This window comes from Xiphias gladius, chromosome 4 (genome assembly GCF_016859285.1).
Source record: "Xiphias gladius isolate SHS-SW01 ecotype Sanya breed wild chromosome 4, ASM1685928v1, whole genome shotgun sequence".
NCBI lineage: Eukaryota > Metazoa > Chordata > Actinopteri > Istiophoriformes > Xiphiidae > Xiphias > Xiphias gladius.
In genome coordinates this window covers 22,807,659-22,827,652 of record NC_053403.1, presented here as the reverse complement: position 1 = coordinate 22,827,652, position 19,994 = coordinate 22,807,659, and the positions used below count along the sequence as shown (strand labels likewise).

The 19,994-nt window shown below is 38.0% G+C and overlaps 1 long non-coding RNA gene across 2 annotated transcripts; it reads left to right on the top strand.

Annotated features, from left to right (window-relative positions):
- Positions 1-17,231: 17,231 nt before the first annotated feature.
- On the top strand, positions 17,232-18,158 carry LOC120788751. 2 transcript variants are annotated; one of them, XR_005707293.1, is made up of 3 exons: positions 17,232-17,284; positions 17,424-17,646; positions 18,046-18,158. It is a non-coding gene; the product is annotated as an uncharacterized LOC120788751 (long non-coding RNA). The 2 variants fall into 2 exon arrangements; XR_005707294.1 differs by having other exon boundaries at positions 17,256-17,298.
- Positions 18,159-19,994: the final 1,836 nt, after the last annotated feature.

The following is a 19,994-nucleotide window of genomic DNA, read 5'->3' as shown; positions in this document are numbered from 1 at the left end:
GTTTGCTAAGAATTAATTTACCACACAGACTCAAAACACTGTTTCTAAGTGTTTCCTAAATTATTGGGAAATGAGGTATAGTATATAGTGTTGAGCAAGGCATTATGAAATAAACTGAATGGTTAAAAGATGCAGGTTTTCATGCGTGAATATGTGTCTCTGATGCATGTGCAGTATACTACTGTATTATACTTTTGATTTAATTAAGATTATCAGTTTTTTCTATAGCCATGTGATTTAATGATGTTCCAAGTATAAGAGCTGCATGTGATGATCAGACAAATGTTTTCAACTGCTAAAGTTTTTCTAACTAGGATGAAATGCTGATGGTCATCCTCTATAGAAATTACAGAATTAATTATTTAATATTTATTAAGGACCAGAGTATACAGTGGCTTCAGGAAGTATACAGACCCCTTCACTTTTTGCACATTTTATTGTGTAAGGGTAAAATTGACATTTTTGCCCATCGGTCTACACTCTGTAATCCATGGCAACAACGTCAAGTATTCACACCCCTAATTCAGTACTTTGCAGAAGCCCCTTTGGCAGCAATTACAGCTTTGAGTTTTCTTGGGTTTTTCTGTGCTATGATGCACTCTAAATCCTGACTGAAAATCCTCAAATAAACTCTGATGTGTAGAAAGTTTCACAACTGATTGGAGACTGCTTTCTCAAGGTTCTTCGAAAAGGAAGGTTAGATACACATCTATAGTTGGCTAAAACATCTAGATCAAAAGTAAGCTTTTTAAGAAGATGTTTAATTACAGCTACTTTAAAGGACTTTGGTATATAGCCTGTTAATAAAGACAGAAAGAGGTGCTAACTAAGGGCAGAACTTCCTTAAGCAGCCTACATTAGTTGGGATGGGGTCTAAGAGACAGGTTGATGTTTTAGGTGAAGAAATCATTGAAGCATGAATGTCTCAACCAAATGTCACAACAACCCATCCTTAATTGTCGAGACATTTCACTCATTCCAGAAAAGACAATGTTAGGATGGTGCTAGATGAAAAGTCATTTCTGTGTGGTATGAAAAAGACATTTGCAACTTTTTTTTTAAGCTTATTCAATTTATGTTCACACTAGGTTGCAATGGTATGTATTATGACAGCAGCATAACATATTAATCAGATATGGAATATGTGTCTTATTTGCTGTGTACAGTTTGGGCTGGGCTTGTTATTAATTTTCATCGTCCATCTTAATGCTTAGTGGAAACATGATAACTGCCAAATTCATTTTCAAATGGGCTTTGCCCGCTTAGTATAGGACTCTCAGAAAGTATTCAGACCCTGTCTTTCCTCCAGACATGACACTTAGAATCCAGGCCAAACAGTTAAATCTTGGTTTCATCAGACCAGAGAATCTTCTTTCTCGCAGTCTGAGAGTCCTTTAGGTGCTTTTTTGCAAAATCCAAGCGGGATTTCATGTGTCTTTTACTGAAGAGAGGCTTCCGTCTGGCCACTCTGCCATAAAGCCCGGATCAGTGGAGTGCTGCAGTGATGGCTGTCCTCATGGAAGTTTCTGCCATCTCCACACAGGATCTCTGGAGCTCAGCCAGAGCGACCATCAGGTTGTTGGTCACCTCTCTTACCAAAGCCCTTCTCCCCTGATTGCTCATTTTTGCATGGCAGCCAGCACCAGGAAGAGTCTTGTCATTCCAAATTTCTTCCATTTAAGAATTATGGAGGCCACTGTGCTCTTGGGAACCTTCAATGCAGCAGAAATTTTCTGTATCCTTCCCCAGATGTTTGCCTCAATACAATCCTGTCTCTGAGCTTTGAAGGCAGTTCCTCTTACCTCATGGCTTGGTTTTTTGCTCTGATTTGCATTGTCAGCTGTGAGACCTACGGACAGGTATCTGCCTTGCCAAACCAAGTCCAATCATGGAATGTACCACAGGTGGATACCAATCAAGGGGTAGAAACATCTCAAAGATGATCAAGAGAAATGGGAGCGACCTGAACTAAATTTCAGGTGTCATAGCAAAGGGTATGAATGCTTATGTCAATGTGATATTTCAATTTTTCTTTTTTAATACATTTTCAAAAGTTTCTAAAATCCAGTTTTCACGTTGTCCTTCTGGGGTATTGAGTGCAGAGTGATGAGGGAAAAAATGAATTCAAACGATTTTAGCGTGAGGCTGCAACCTAACATAATGAAAGTAATGGGGTCTGAATACTTTTTCTGAATGTTACATAAAGTGTTATGTGTCTCAAAACATTCTGGAAATATATTCCAGATACTACCATGAATTTGTCATATTTATTTACAAGTTTTGGGGTCATGGGTCATAGTCTGGAGGTTTCCACATAGTCCCAATAAAGGGACATTTTAATGTTAAAGCATACAGTGATATTTTAGAATCATAGATAGTGTGCTTCCAACTACAACTGTAGGACCAGTTTGGGGAAGGTCAGTTTGTCATGTTGAAACATGACAATGCCACAATGGCAGCCCCATAAAGATATGGTTTTCCCAGTTTGGTGTGATAATAGTGCTGAAACAATTGGTAAATTAATCAATTAGTCAATCAAAAGAAAATGTATTAACAATTTGTATAATCAGTTATATTAGGTAGAGGGGAAACTATTTTTGTCATCCAAGCACAGTGAACAGATGAGGTGGAAGCACACTGATTTCAGTTGGGAGGATATGATTTTATACTCATAGTTGCATATTTTTTCTTTTTTTTCTCTATTGCTTTTTTATTTTGGATTAATTCTCTTGTTTCTGTGCTTCTATGATGAGAAATTGGGAAAGGTGTTTTTGGAAAATTTGGCTGTATTTTTTATGGATCTACAATTCTCATATTATGTTACAAAATGAAAACTGCAAGTCATAAAAAACTTAAATACATACTTATATACAAGTGATTAGTTAATAAAAGGCAAATCATAAGTGATGCACCGAAAAGAAAGACTAATAAAAAAAGCAGTACATATAACTATCTAAATCCCTGGAGCAGCTTGAGAATCCATAAAAAAAAGTCACTTATCCATAAAAGGTCACTCAGCCAGTATTTGGACTACTAAAAATACCAAACTGGGTGACCTTCAGATTGAACAGTCAAGCATTTAGAAATGTACCAAGCAAAACTACTAAACAGTCAAACAGGATTTGCTGGTTGCATCTTTTAAAAATTAATGTATTTGAGGTTTGGAGTGTTGGTCAGGCAAAACAAGACATTTGAAGATGTCGCCATGGGCTCTTGGAAATATTTTTGGACATTTTATACACGAAATGTTGAGTGTGTCCACATACTTTTGGGCATATGGCATATTCTCCTTGATTACTTATTTTATTAAATTGGTCATGTTTGCTGTTGCACATGTTTTTAAAAAACAAAACAGTATGTAACCAATTACTTACAGTATGTGTCCATAGCTTTTGAAAAAGTGTCTCAAACACCAAGGAGGTTAAGGATGGAGGTTTTTTCAGTCCTTATAGGATTATGTAATCATTATGACATACTGTCTGGGCTTTGCCTCTCAGAAAACACTGGGCTTTACTCAGTAGACCTGCAACTGGAGGACAGTACACTGCAAACATTACAGTGTCTGCGTCCCTTCAGCCAGCAGGTGGGGCTAAACATATAGTGTTTGTCAATGACACAGAGCTTTGAGGTTGTTTTTCACAAAGAACCATACATATCCTCACTGTATCAGTGGCCAGTACCAAAGTGAATATTGTCATGCTACAAGGCTCAGCCCAACCTACTTTACTGATTGTGTGAACAGCCGCTCTTTTGAACTAAAATTATTTATCTAATATAGAAATAGATTCAGTTAAATAAGCTGTGTCTGGCCTTTAATAGTGAGGACCCTGGATCTGATTTGCCGTTTGTCTGTTCACAGTAAAAGAGGTTAGAAAGGTTAAAAGGTTTTACATTTCAGGTTGAAATTTTCTTAGCGTTCTGCTGACAAAGGCTTCTGTGTATTGTTTTTTTTTTTTACTGTCTGTATTTGAAGTTGCAGCTAAATGGGGAACAATGAGTCATTTCATTGTGGAGAAATGATGTAATCTTCCTTCTCCAGCCAGGTATTGTGTGTGTGCTCCTGCTTGCCCTCACTGAACTGGTGGAAATAAGGAAGACAAGTATTGTTGCCACCTTTGTCCTGGGCCCTTTTGTTTTCAGAAGGGCATGTAGTATTTGGTCCACTGACGGTTGGTGGGATGCTAGGGCGATCATCTGTTTGTCTGTGTGACCAAGGAAGGAAGACTACCATGTGGCTTGTGTGTGGTGGTTTGATTGTGTATTTAAGCTTTTGTTTTCACAAAGATAGTCACACTTGTGTGCTTAGGACTTGTTTCTTAAAATGCCTGTGTGTAGAGTAGGGCTGGGTATTATTTTAAATTTTCAATACTACTTCCAATACAATACCTGAGTCAGAAGTCAGTTTCAGAAGCAAAAGTTCACATGTTAAATGTTAAGAAAACACTGACAACATGAAGCTGTTGTCTAAATTAAAAAAAGTCTCAAATAAATTTTAAATTATATCTGGAATCGATGAAGAATGAAGTAAACAAAAGACTACACATTGTAGGTTATTTTTCAATACAACAGTTTTTGATTCGAAGTTCTATGGAGACATATTTTACCAAAAGTTTAGGTTTAATACCCAGACTTAGTACAGCAGTACCAAAAGCTTATTTTAAAGTGTTCCCTAAGACATCATATGACTTGTTTCTTTAAATGCCTGTGTCTAGATCGGGGCTGATTAATACTTCAAATTTTTCAACAGTTTTGCCGATACAACTCCAGAGTTTCATTACATAAGCCAAAGTTCTCAAATGTTAAACGCTGTCTAAACACAATACAAAAACTTATATAAAGTACGGGCAAAATATTGGCAAAATTTTGATTCCAACCAGAAACTGTCAGATCAAAGAATAAATTAACAAGATTATGAATCTGACAAAGCATTCTAGGTGAGTTTTTGACACTTTACACAATCGAGTCAGCTTCAATTCCCAGACTTAGAGCAGCAGTACCAAAACCTTGTTGAGTGTGTTTTCTAGGACCGCTTAGAACTTGCTTCTGTCTGTATGTTGAATAGGGCTGGGTAATCCTTTGAATTCTTCAATACTAGTGCAAGAACAGTATTTGAGTTTTAATACAGAGGCCAGTTCTGTACGACAAATTTCTCAAATATTAAATGTGTTTAACAATCTGAAATTAAATTTGGAACTATCTGATCAAAAAATAAGTCAGGTTGATTACAAATCAGGCAAAACATTCAGGATTTGAAGGATTTTTTGTTGTCACTGAAAAAGTATTGAAGCTCGATACCCAGCCTTAATGCAGCAGTATACCTAGTTTAGTGTGTTTACTTAGAGGCATGTCAGCATTGCTGGAGCCTTGACAACCTTAACCTTAGCAATAACTGTTACCATGATAGGGTATTTATGCTTTACTCCCTTTCAGATCTTTAGAAAAAACATGAACATAATTTTTTTTTTTCCTGTTTTAATCTTTATGCAGATGATGAGATAATGGAAAATAATATCCTCATCTGCCTTTGTTCAAGTGTATTAATGAATGTAAAGCACTGGTGTCATCCCTCTTTCCTTTTTGCAGTACAAAGTTGATGTTGCACTTGAAAACCTGTGTGTGATTTAGATTTTATCTATGGCATGGTAGCCATGGAAACTGGGTGACATAAATAGGCTAGCAGTGGCAGAGAGAGATGTTGCCATTTTCAATAATGGACAGAATTTGGGTCATAATATCTTGAATGTTGGTCTATAAATTGCACTCTGTGCCAGTTAGGATTCCATTAATCTGCATGAATCCCTGGTTGGTCTTCAAAGTGGCTGCAGGCGATTATTTATAAACTCAGATTTTTTTGTATACTCCACTTTATGCATTATGTAATCACACACTACATTTTAGCTACAGCAACAGTGTATGCTAATTATTATGCTAATTATGCTAATTGGGATCATGAATTAATTTGCTCTTTGGAACAGAACTCAACTTCGTCATTCCCCCTTCATAATTTCACCATGGGTCTATTCATAGGGGCACTAATGAGGGTAAGGGGAGGGAGAGTGTGAGCAGCTGCTCCTTTTCTGATGAAAAATTGGGAGCAAATGTTTTGGCAAATTTATTTTTTGATGATTTTATTTATTTGGATTATTTTTTTTAGCAGTCTGCTTATGTTTGGTTGATTCTATGAGTCATATAAGAGAGGCTGAGTTAACGCTCTTGTGATTTGATAATGGCAGATGATGAGAAAGGTCAAAGCTCTCTGTGCAGCCTGCTGGAGGGTGGAGGGTGACAAGAAGCCACCACCCACCCAGCTCACAAGTCACAGACTCAAAACCAGCTCTCCCTCTGTAAAAGTATGTCAGAACTAGAAATGGCTGGGGAAGAATTAGCTTCCACTTAAAACCTGCAGTGGAAACATTTGAAGCTGCTTAAATGTCTTAAAGTGTTGATACTATGAATGTATTTATATGGGAGATAAACCTGAAGATGAAGCACTGAAAGAAACTTGAGTGATAGATAAAAATGAAAGAGTAACCAGGCTGAACACTAGGCCGAAAAGCAATGCTTTTCTCCCCTCTCTTACTGAAAGTTTCAAGCCTGTTGCACCTGTAACCACACCCAGCAGTGATACTTCTTGTTGTTGGATGTGGTCAAACGAACCAACACTGATGTCATGGTGTACTGACACACCCTGTAGTACACTACATCACTGCAGCAACGTGGGTGAGAAGTTAAACAAGTGGGGGTCAACAAAAACATGATTCTTAGCTTGTTGACACATGAAGCAACAGTGCTGAAAGGGGTTGAAGCGCCAGTTGAAATACAAGAACTGAGAGGTTTGAGGTGAAAGTGCTGAAAGGAGATGAAGTGTCTACTGAAGCAAATCTGCTTAGAGTGCATGGAGAGTCAGTAGAAGCACAAGCACTGAAATGAGTTTAAGTGAAAGTGCTGAAGGAAGTTGAAGTGTCTATTTATTCTTTATTATTTGAACCTCCATTACCTTTAACCAACAAAACAGCTACTCTCCATGTTGTCCACAGGAAAAAGAAACTGCTATACAAACTTACGTATGCACATACATACATAAATGCACACATATACATTAAACAGGTGATTAAATAAAATAAAACAAGATACAGTAATAGTTTACAATATAATCAGCAGTACTTCAGCATATATGATGCAGTCAAAAGGTTGAACACTGACCAATGCGTTACACACCCATTATAAACTCAAAAATTTTCGAAAACATCAAACTGAAGACACGATTTTTAAAGAGATGTAAGATATTAAAAATCTCGCTGGAAATGTATATCTTCCCACTGTGTTGCCTCATGTAAAGTTTGAATGAAGTTTGTGGCTTAAGTTATGCTGAATTAAATGAAAGAAGTGCAAAGATGAGTAGGTTTGAACATTCTGCTCATACACTTCCATGATACAAGCATTAGAGGAAGCAAAAACCTATCCAGAATAATGATAAAAATAAAGAAGTAAAGTAGACTTAAATTATCTCGCTAATTGTGGGATAATATCATGAGGTGAGTTATATTTTGTATTTATTACAGCTAGTCAATGTTATACCTGCCTGTGATCTGTTGAACGCTGAACATCTAACCACGAAACAAAACATTTCTGCTGCTGCTTCATGCTAGAAAGCACTGCATGACTAAGATGTGAGGCATCTTTAAGTTACGGTAAGATTTACTCCTTCCCAGATGCCCACAGGTGCAGGATTGAATGAGTAGGAAGTGCTATAAAAGAAAATAAAATGCCTATTGTACAGCATTAGCACTTCCCTTGCAGCTCCTGGAGCCACCCATTGTCTGTTAAGACACAAAATTAGACCTTTTATAAGCAATATATAGTCTGTTTGTCAAATACATTTTTATACAGAGTTTAAAAGCCTCTAAAACAATATTGATGCTAAAATATTCTTAATTTTCTCTCAACTAATGACATTACTGTAGGGTTTAAAGCTCTTTACACCACAGGATCTTTTCAGCAGTAGGTCAAACTGACTTAGGTAGGCACTCTATGGATTTCAAAGTGACAACAAGCCAGTTTCTTGCCATGTAAACACAAAGCCTGCATCAACCTGCAGAGTTTTCCCACAAGCCAAGGTCTAGGAAAAGCACAAACAACCGTTCAGATGTCAGGAGGATTTTTTATTTACTGGCTGGTATCGGCCTGAGGTTTACGGGTCTGGAGTACATTTGTGCATTAAATTTTTCAGCTTTGAATCAGTTCTGATTTAATGCGCTGATCAGTTATTGTTTTTGTCTTTTGTGTGTGTGGGCTTGTTTTACTGTATTCATGGGGTCTGAAAACCCATGGGAGCCCACTATACTTGTGGGGTCCGACAGCTTGGTGGGGACCAAAATGTTGGACCCCATTAGTTTAAATGGCTGTTTGAGAGTTAAGACTTGGTTTTTGGGTTCAGGTTAGTATTAGTTTTAGGATAGAGTTAGGGTAAGGGTTGGGGTTAGGCATTCAGTTGTGATGGTTAAGGTAAGGGTTAGGAGCTGAGGAATGCATTATGTGAATGACAGGTCCCCACGAATGTAATACAACAAGGATGTGTGTGTTTGTGTGCTGTAAGGGAAGTTGTGACAGAGAGAGACAGAGAGACACTGAGCTAGAGAGTGCTGGTGGGTGAATTTGGACTGGGACAGTGCGAGAGCCTGTTATTACAGCCCATGTGACTGGCAGCCTGTGGGCGAGAAGGTAATTTCTGAAGTATGCCTGTGGTGATGAGGGCCTTCAGGGGAACGGATGTTCAGCAGACTGAGAGAGGCACACAGAGAGAGGCAAGCCCAGAACTGATGACTCATCTCCCACACCACATTCACTCCTGTTTGTTTACTCCTCTTATCTATAGCCTGATCCAGACCGGTGACACACAGAGAACTGTCACCCAATGATTGGGCTGTCTTAAAGGGTTTCAGCTGTTTAGAATTCAGAACAAGCAGCTTAGTTAGATCGAGGTCCACTTGCCATGTAAACTGCGTCCAGAGTCAGCATTATGTAGGTATACACTCACTGAGCACTTTATTAGGAACACCAAACTAATACTTGGTAGGGCTTCCCTTTGCTCTCAAAACAGCCTCAGTTCTTTGTGGCATGGATTCCACATGATGTTGGAAACATTCCTTTGAGATTCTTGTCCATGTTGATGTGATTGTATCCCAAAGGTGTTCTACCGGATTCATATCTGGTGCTTGGTGAGGTCACTGAAGCACAGTGAACTCATTGTCATGTTCATGAAACCAGTTTGAGACAACTTTTGCTTTGTGACCTGGTTGTATCCTGCTGGAAGCAGCCATTAGAAGATGGTAAATTGTGGCCATAAAGGGATGCAGATGGTCAGCAGCAATACTCAGACAGGCTGTGGCATTAAAACAATGTCTTATTGGTATTAAGGGGCCCAAGCTGAAGTGTGCCAAGAAAACCTTCCCAACACCATTACACCACCACCACCAGCCTGGACCGTTGACACAAGGCGGGTTGGGTCAATGGATTCATGCTGTTAATGCCAAATTCTGACCAGCGGAAATCGAGATTCATCAGACCAGGGTACGTTTTTTCCAGTGTTCAATTGTCCGGGTTTGGTGAGTCTGTGCCCACTGCAGCCTCACATTTCTGTTCTTGGCTGACAGGCGTGGAACCCAACATGGCCTTCTGTTGTAGCCCATCCACCTCAAGATTGGCGATAATTCAGATAACCACTCTTGTTGTGCGTTCTGAGATTTCTGCGAACCACAGTTGTAAAGAGTGGTTATCTGAATGATCTTATTCTTTCCTTCAGCTTGAACCAGTCTAACCACTCTCCTCTGGCCTCTCCCATCAACAAGGCGTTTCTGTCTGCAGAACTGCTGCTCACTGGATGCCTTTTGTTTTCACACCATTCTGAGTAAACTTTAAAGACTGTTGTGTGTGACAATCCGAGGAGATACGAAGTTTCAGAAACACTAAATCTAGCCTATCTGGCACAAATAATCTTGCCACAGTCAAAGTCTCATTTTTCCCCATGCTGATGTTTGATGATATCATTAACTGAAGCTCCTGACCTGTATCTGAACAATTTTATGCATTGCACTGCTGCCACATAGTCATCTGAATAAGCAGGTGTACAGGTGTTCCTAATTAAGTTCTCAGTGAGTGTATGCTGAGTGGACTGAGGAGGAGAGTCAGACACAGATCTAAAATTACTAATTGCAATTCCAATGATGGAGGTCCTGCAGTGACTGGGATTAGACTGCCAGTATGCCTTTATTTGCATGTATTTGACAGTATTTCTTTATGTATTGCATTTATTCATTTCACTGTGTATTTTTATAGATACATTTTGGGAGAAATGTGTATAAAATGATGCAAAAGTCATCCAGAATATTGCCTTTCGATGGAATGGTGCAGCTATAAAAAAAAAAGATTAATATTTCTCTCAGTTTAAAGATCATATAGATTCAGTGAAGAGCTGGAACAAAGTGATAATTTGATACTGTGTTTAACATTGTGGAAAAAATAGTTGTCTAATTTTAAAGAAACATGAAAAAGAAAATTTGATGGCAGAATCAAAAGTTTAAAGGCTTAACAGGTCAGTTCATCCAAGTAAAAAAACAAACAAACAATATTTTCTCATTTACCATTAGTGGTATCTAGCCATACAGTTATTTTTGGTTTTATTTGTCCATGTCTTGAGATATCTATCGCTGAGATTGCTGTCTCCACCCCAGTACAATGGAGGTTAATGGAATTTTGTTTGTGGTGCTCAAAGCATTGAAAAAGACATGTAAAAATATCAACAGCAACATGTCCATCCAGAAACAGTGTCCCTGTTTGTCGGGATAAACTACACACATCACTGTAGAGTTTAGTTCCAAAAATTTTAAATAAGGAAAGAAATTCAGTCTATTTAATGGAGGGACAAATCTAAGACAAAGAAACTATATTTCAAAACATGAAACTGAAACCTGAAACCTATTTTTTTTTTTTTTTTTTTTTTTTTTTTTTTGGTTTGGTTGAATCCACCTTTTAATGGGTTAATGTTTAATTTTCGTCTTGTTGGTTTCCATGGCAAGATTTAGTCTCTTATTATAATGTTCTTGCTTAAATCTTACTACACAGGTTTTTCCACAATGAAATCTATAAAATTCTGGGAAGGACTAACTTTTACTAACAGCACATTCATCAGTTTTTTTAAATGAAATTAAATGCCATTTTTGGTTTATACTGTACTGTATATGTGCAGTATATGTGTACTCAACCAGGACAATACCCTAGTCAGTAACTAAAGCATTAACCTATATTTAACTAAAGTCATTTGTCACGAGATAATTTAATTAATTTTAATTTTAAGCCAAAACAGTCTGAACCAAAACATAAAGCTGCATTTATGGATTTTATATATAGTTTGGTGCTTAGCAGGTAGAGTATAATGGGTTTATCAGAGCTTTTTCACTGAAAACAGCTGCCTGCTGCTGCTGGAAATGAGGTTGATGAGAGGGAAGTTTCGAGCCATAAACCCAAAGCAATGAGCTTAAAGATGCAATAATGCTCTGTAGAGCTGAGGGGAACTGCCGGGTTGGGTGATAATTCTCTGTGGGTTTGTCACTTTAAGTGATACGCTTCACTTCACACAGTCAATTAATCCACTGTTTATGTAAAAACATATTAATAAATAAATATAAAAATATAGTGCAATTTTAAAAAGTAAGATTCCCAGTATGATATTGAAAAACTGGGCTGTCACTTTTGGTTATGATACAAAACTTTATGATTTTTGCAAGATATGTACGAGCAGGGTTCAGCAGGCAACAGAAACACAGGCACTGGCTGCCAACAATCTTGAGACTGAAAAAAACATCAGATCTGCACTCAACACAGTTGTAGATTGAATTTCATGACATGATCTCCACCTTAACTATTATTTTTGCTCAGATTCCCTCCCTATATTCAAATTACAAGCTCAGATTTACAGAACATTTTCCCAACCTCCAGAACAGTAGCCAGTAAAAAAAAAACGGCCTCCTTTCTGAACAATTCTACTTCTGGTTTGTAAATTCTATTTGTTTGTGGAAAACTGATGATTCATCCAGAGACATGTCAAGGATGGGACTATTTATAGCAAATGGTCATAAAGTAAGATTTGGTGGAATAGGCTCTGCCTTTTGAGGGACCTCTCAATGAATCCAAGCAGTGACATGGAACATGGGACAGAAAATGGCGTGAGTAGGGTTTAAACATAACCTGTTGCAGGTTGCATGGCTTGCAGACTAACAACAGCATTCAACAAAGTTGTAAATTAAATAGTGTTTTATCAAACATTTCACTGCCATCAACCTATGTCACTATCCTTACACTCACTGCAACCAGGCAGCATCTCTCCTTCTCTGCTGCGTATAGTCTTTTGGCCTTGCAGTTTTAAAATGATAATATAAACTAACAATATTTCCTGAATGAGAGTTGACTCCCGGAAGTGAACGTGTCTTGCCCGTTCCAAAGACACATGAATGGGAAGCAAATTTTGAAGGGACTGCACCATAGCAATGGGGAAGTGTCAGGTCATAATGTTCGTGATGTTTGGATATTACCAGCTACACAGCTGTGAATGTGCCAATCATTGTAAAGGACTGTAAACTGCTGGAGCTAATCAGCAAATACAAGCACAACTTCAGTGTTCTGCCTGACTCACGTTATGTTTATTTGTGTTTATATTGTACACTGAAAAGTTATGTTTGATGTCCTGATTGCAACACTCAAAACAAAACAAAAACTTAAACTGGTTAAACCTCTTCAACCTCACTGACCGACCATAGGTCAGTCATTACAAACTCCTTTGCAGCCAAACTTTGTTCACATCTACAGAAGTTGATTTTAAATTCTCAAGGAGATCCCAAAGTTTCTCATAAGATGTCAGGCTAAATTTTGGGGAAATGTCCATTTGATGTAATGATGCAGCCATAAAAAGAGTTTGAGTTTGATTGTACAGTATGTACAAAAACAAGAGTATGGACAACTTAAAATGTCAAATTAAAAACACACATAAAAAAAAAAATACAATACACATTATTTTATATCATTCCTTTTTATCTATGCGTTTACTGTGTCTCAATAAAATTTGTTAAATTGTCAATTACTGAGCTGTTTTGTCTTTAATTACCAAATTGTGTGGTGTTTTTTTTAACAGGTATACAAATGACTTGACTGGACACCAGACAACAGCGTTTGCTTTCCCAGTCCCATCTGTGGTGAGGTTTAGGGAGCAAAAGCACTTTGGTTAAACTTGGGGACAGATTGTGGTTTTGGTTTTATGTAAATAAACATGTTATGTCTGACATTACTGTACTCTGTTTTAAGCCAGACCACAATCTTTCCTAAATCTGTGTACTGCAAGGGCCTAAACATAACAATGTTATGTTAACAGGAAACATAGTTTGGTCCCAATTACATTTTCTATAAGATGCATTTGCTGTTGCAAATAAGTTGCATATAAATGCAATTTCTAGGAGACAGGGCTGCTCTGTGGCCAGTGGCTTTATTATGTGAACCTGTACAGTCTAAAGCAATCCAGTGCAACTGTTCTATCATAAAGTCTACTTTTCTCATATCTGTAATGTTATTCAATTATATGTTTTAGCATTGAAGTCATAGTTAGAGATGGTGTTTCACTGAACTGCATTATATTCAGAGGTATTAAGAATAATTTATGATAAAAGTATCATTCAATTTACATATTTAAAAAATGTCAATAACACCTGAACATTATAAACTTTGTAAAGATAGAATTTACAACAAAGCTGTTGTATTCAATGCATCAGATTTTACTGGTGTACCTAATAAATAAACTGAGTACAGTAGCATAAAGCATAAAAATAAAAATAAAAACACTTTTTAAATAATCAATAGGTAAAAAAATTACAAAACTTTACAAAATTTGAAAACATACAGTAAACGCATCATATAATTTTACTGATATGTTGGAATAAGCAGATACGAAAATGTGTTACACAATATAGAATACTATTGTTCGAACTTAAAGGTCCCATATTTTACACTTCTCTTTTTTTTTTATTTGAGGTTTTGAGGTCTTATCCAGAAGAAGATATATTTGTGGTTTTAAGTACCAAAAACCGTCTCAGTGTAGTTTTACATCTCCACTCTCATGCTTCTCTATGGAGCTCTAGCAAGAACAGTAGCCTACTACTGTAGCTTGGTAGTACTCACTGGTAATTGCAAATGGTGATGTTCAGTCAGCAATGAAATAAGTCGAACAGATGGTGAAATTCAGACTACAATGCTCCAGCTAGTTTAGGTGTGGAGCTATACACCAGAGCCTTTGGCCTGGCTTTGGTGTAAACCCCAGGATCATCTGGCAGCGTTGGGGTGACCACCCACAGTGTTGCAGGTACTATGCGGGGGTGGTGGAGCCCGCTGCCCCTGCCTCCACCTCACTCAAGGTGTGGGTTAATGGCCGAAGAATCGGAGACCATAGGGGACATGAGGTGGATGGGTGATCGGGTAGCTGGGAAACCAAAAGTGAAAGACTGTCTTTACAAAATATGCTTTGCCTGGGAAGCATCTAAACAGACAGAGCTGTCAAGCAGCTTATCCTTTTTTCAGAGCTCTTAGTCCAGGAAGTGGATAACATCCCTTAACTGTGAGTAAGCAAGTTTGCAGTCCACTCATACAGCCATAATAATAGCTCAATAATAACTCAGTCCATTTGTAACTCATAAAACAACACGACTGATAAAATGGGAAACTTAAAACAGCAAGATAAAAGTAATACAACAATTGGTAGAAGAATAGCGGTAAAAGGTTTAAAAGCTGACAAGATTGCTGGAAAGGCCAAACAAAACACTAATAGTCTATAATAGATATCGATCAAAAAGCAAAATAACAAAGAAAAATATAGCAGATTTTAGGTAAACACTCAGAGAAGTCACATGCTGCAAGGTTGGATGGTGGGTCCATGTGTGCCGTATGTGGGGCTTGACTGATGGTGGTGATTTTTGTTGTTAATGGTGACATCACAAAGTCATGGAAGTTCTGATGGCTTGTTAAAAGGCACAGTTTCTGAACACGGACTGTGTGCATTTCTCCGTGAATTGAGCATTTTGATACTTTCACAGCATTTATATAGCACCTAGACGTGCTTTTTGATTAAAAAAGACATGGAAATCTCACTTTTCCACAATATGGGACCTTTAACAGCTCCTTAAATAAAATGTTGGAACAGGAGAAGACAAGCAAATTGTCACATCTGCCTCAGCAACCTTTCCTGACACCCCTTCTACTTCTCATTCTGTGGCTCTTTTTCAAACCACCCCCTGCAACCTCTCCCTAACCACTTCCACTCCATTTGCACACTTATGTGGAGGGTCAGCCACATTAAGTGCCATCCCAAACCAATTAGCAGGGAGTGGATGTGGGTTATAAAACCCTCCAACAGCAAGTCTACATGCTGACTTACTGACCACACATGCATTGCCTGTATTGTTTTTTGTCATGGAAAACACTCCCTACAAATGTAAGTATATTGTATATTTAAAGGGACTGTTGCAAAAACCAAGCAACTTATAAACATTAGAGTTAAAAACCACCAAAGAAGCTTGGGTGTAGGTTTTATGTTTTTTCCATAGCATTAGGCTTACTGTGGAGTGAGCGACACCTCACTTCCCACACTGTTACTTACGTAGCCTATTATTAGTGCTGTGTTTAATATCCTGATACGAAACCATGGTTACGAAAAGTTACAACAGTTCTGGTTTCTGCTGGATTGAGGGAACTTCATTCTGAGGCTTGTCACTGTATTTATACCCTACACCTCAACGAAGGGTACTTCATTCAGCTTTGAGTGTGAACACAAACAGAGTTACACTCCATGACGGAGTGGAATTGGGGTGGGTCTGGTTTGACAAAGGCCGTGGCTGCTGTTGAAGAGTCCTTTTTGATAGGAAGGTTCCTAACTGAGTGAAATGACGCATAAATATCTAAGTGGCAGCCATTATAAGAGCTGCTCGAATTTTCTAAATACTAAGGAAAGGAGCTTCAGTGCTTCCTATCTTATCCCCTTTAGCATAGGATAAACTGGACTTTACTTTATGAAAAGAAAGGGGATAATGCCATCCCACAATTCCTTGAGGCAGCAGCATTTATAGTGGTGTGACATTCAGCAGTTAACAAAAACAAACGATCATGACCGACCAGGGACGCAGATCATCATGTAGGTTACCGTTAATTATTAACTTTAGAGAATGTTATGCCCACAGGGGAACTATGAACATAACGCTGCTGTTGTAACAGTATCAAAGCGAACCTAATGTTGTCGCATAACCTATGCTCAGTTTGCATTAGTTATATATCTTCATTTTGAGCATTGTTGTATTGCCAGCCTTTAGGAATATCATTAATTAACTGTACTTCAGTAACAGATGCTCAGGATCATCTCTTCAGCTATATATATATATATATAAAAATAAAAAAAATAAAAATATTTGTGAGACGTTTTTAGCCAGATGATGTTTTTAATTCAATATGTATTAAACTTAAGAATGGTGATAGGTACAGTAGTAGATTTGTAGGCCTAATATGTTATGCTTATCTTGCATGAATTTAACAAATATTTTCATACAGTCATACTAACTGGGATTCATGTCGATAAATATGAGTAGACAGGAAGGTGAGCGTAAGCAACCATTCTCAATGTGACAACCATTTCATTTCACTTTTGTGAGTAGTAGTCTATATTCCTTTTTTATTTCAATTCCAACCTTGGTTATGAAGTAATATTTTTCATATTTGTCCATCTTCATTAAGCCTCCATTAAACAACATGGGAAGAACACACAGGACGAACTATCTAAGATGTGCTTTTTGTAGTCCATCTAACAACATTGTAGTTTCTCCATGGCACACCGACTTCAATAACATCCATTGTCGCATAATTGCGTAGAATAGTGTAAGTGCAGTTGCATTCTCTTTGCACCGCAGTTATCTTTTCCTAAGTCCTTATGAATTCTCCTTCACATCTTTCCTTGGCCTCGTGAATTTTCCATTGGGGTCAAGGAAAAGTGTTTAAGAAGGGAGATTTTTGACTTTTCAACCGTAGCCCCTGTCTCTCCCAAGTCTGTGGTCACTTCCCCGGTGGCTCTCCACCTCTCTCTCCCGGTGTCTGTGTTTGTCTGAGTGGAAACAGGTGTGCTGGAGTCAGAGCAGAGCCACACCCGCTGCACCTCATCACCAAAATCCAGCCGTCTACAAATACCCAGCACTGCCACTACCACCCTGTGAGTTTGCTTCAGTAGGTCTAAGCGTCAAGCTTTTTTTCCAAGTTACTATTGTTGTAATGTTGTAATGTTTTAGCACATTACCTGTATCCTGACCCTTGCCTCCTCTCCCCTGCACGTCCGTCTGCTTCGTCTCCAGTCCCCAGCTCTTCGTCTTGTCTCCCTGGCTTCCCTCATCATCCTTGTGTTTCCTTCTCCCTGGTCATCTCCCAAGGCTGCTGGTCTCCACCCTCGTCCACAGTAGCATCTTGATCATCCCCATCTTCAAAAAATTATTTTCTAATCCACTACTTTCCTACCCCTTGTGGTTGTCTTTACCTAGTTCACTAGTTCAGAAGCCCCACTCAACACAAATGACAGAAGTAAATTAAATGTGAACTGTAAAAAAGAAAAAGTATTATAAAAATGACAAAAAAAAACCTGTACTGCATGCATTTTAGTTTTCATCTTGCATTTGCAGTTGCATCATGCATTTTAATCTTTTACCATATACAGCATAAACATTATACTGTAGTTCCATTGACAAATACGGAAATGCATTAAATACCATAGAAAACTATATTTTTACTAAAATTTAAGCTACTTAAGAGACAATGTACATGTAAAGGTTAACCATGGTTCAAGAGGTTAAATGTAAACCTGTAGTGTGGGTGTTTGTATATGCGTTTGTTGACTCAGTATTAACACGTGGGTTTGAAATGTGCATTACTTGTGTTTCTTTCATGTCTGACAATGTCTGTGTTTGTGTGTTTTCTTCGCAGAATGAGGAGCTGTCCTGAAGGTAACCTGAGCCTGATAGGTCGGTATTTGGCATCCTCTGTTATGAATGGCGGTTAGATCAGCCCCTGAGGCACTGTCAGACTTGCAGTAATTGATGTAATCAAAGGCATTTGGCTTTGTGTCACATGCCTGCTCTCTGGCTGACAAGAGTGCTGCATTTACGTCTGTGTGCCTCTGCCTGGACTTGCCTCTCTCCTAAGCCAGCAAATTCGTAGAAGTTCTTTTTGGCTGGCGGTCTTCTCTGGACCGCGAACCCAGATGAATCAGTTGGAAATGAGTCATCGTAGCTCTTGAAATGATGACTCTTTGACCGACATGTCTCTCATTCTAAGCAGGGCTTTTTTCATGATTTTGGATTTGCTTTAAACACTTTTCCTATGAGTCATTGCTTTGAGCAGATGCAGGATTAAATGTGCTTGTTTTGCTCACAGTACAAATTTACTGTACTACTCTAGATATACACTGTGAACTGTGTTGCTTTTATTGGTTGATAAGCCTCATGAAATTCATTTAAAGTTCTCATTCATTTATGTTACACAATATATTGCAAACACTGTCATGGGCGTTTAATAATGAGATTTTTTGTGCAGACAGGCTCCTGAAGAAACTAGATATGTGTGTATGTTTGTTTTCAAATAAATTGTTCAATGACGTGTTAAATTGCCTCATTGTCTCTTCATTCATGACACTGACACAAATTTCTGAAAGAAATCTCAAAAAAGAAATAAGGAAATTTGTTGAAGTTTGTTGAAAATTCTTTCTTGTTTTAAGAAGACAAGACTGGGGCTACATATAGACCAGAATTACTTAGTAAATACTGAATTACTTGATTTTATAAATTCCCCACAGGTTTGAGAAAGCAGAAAAATGGCTTACTTGGCAGCAAAACATACAGTTAGGTATGTAAGCGACACACAAATACACAATGTATTCGGAAACAGAGCCATCAAGATGTAATTGAAAGTTAGACTTTCAGCTTTAATTCAAGGGGTTCATCAAAAATATTGCATTTTGAAATTATAGCCATTTTTATACATAGTCCCTCATTTTCAGATGCTCAAAAGTAATTGGACAAATCAACATAATTAAAAATATAAGTGACAATGATTTTTTTTGATACTTGGATGGTGCAGTCGGTCAGCCGCCTTCAGTTGCTGCTTGTTAGTGGGTCTGTCTGCTTTCAGTTTTGTCTTCAGCAAATGAAAAGCATGCTCAATTGGGTTGAGGTCAGGTGACTGACTTGGCAATTGAAAAATTTTCCATTTCTTTGCTTTGAGCAGCTCTTGGGTTGCTTTTGCAGTATACTTTGGGTCATTATCCATCTGTACTGTGTTACCGTCCTATCAGTTTGGCAGCACTTGGCTGAATCTGAGCAGATAGTACAACCCTATACACTTCAGAACTCATCCTGCTCCTTCTATCAGCAGTCACATCATCAATAAACACCAGTGAACCAGTTCCATTGGCAGCCATACATGCCCATGATGTGTCAAGTAAATGTCATTTATTTAGCTCAAAGTCGGATTACAAATGTACGTTGGCTTAACAGTCTATGCAACATATGACACCCTTTTTATTGGGATTTTTAAAAAAACCTCAATGGAAAAAAGGGAAAAGGAAGAAACTTCGAAAGGAGTAACAGAGGAGGGACCCCTCTTCCAGGATGGACAGACATGCAATAGATGTCAAATTGGCCTATACAGAATAGACAATAGAAAAATTACAATATGCAGAAAAAGACTGACAATATTAGGTACATAATATAGATTGCAAATATACCGTATATGAAGAATATGGATCCAGGAAGATGAGGAGCAACATCTAGGTGTTGCCAAAACAGGTAGGACTTGAACCCAACGACAGACTGTACATTCACATAAGAAGCAGAACTAAATCATCCAAAACTGAAGTTCTTGTCTGTCGATATGGT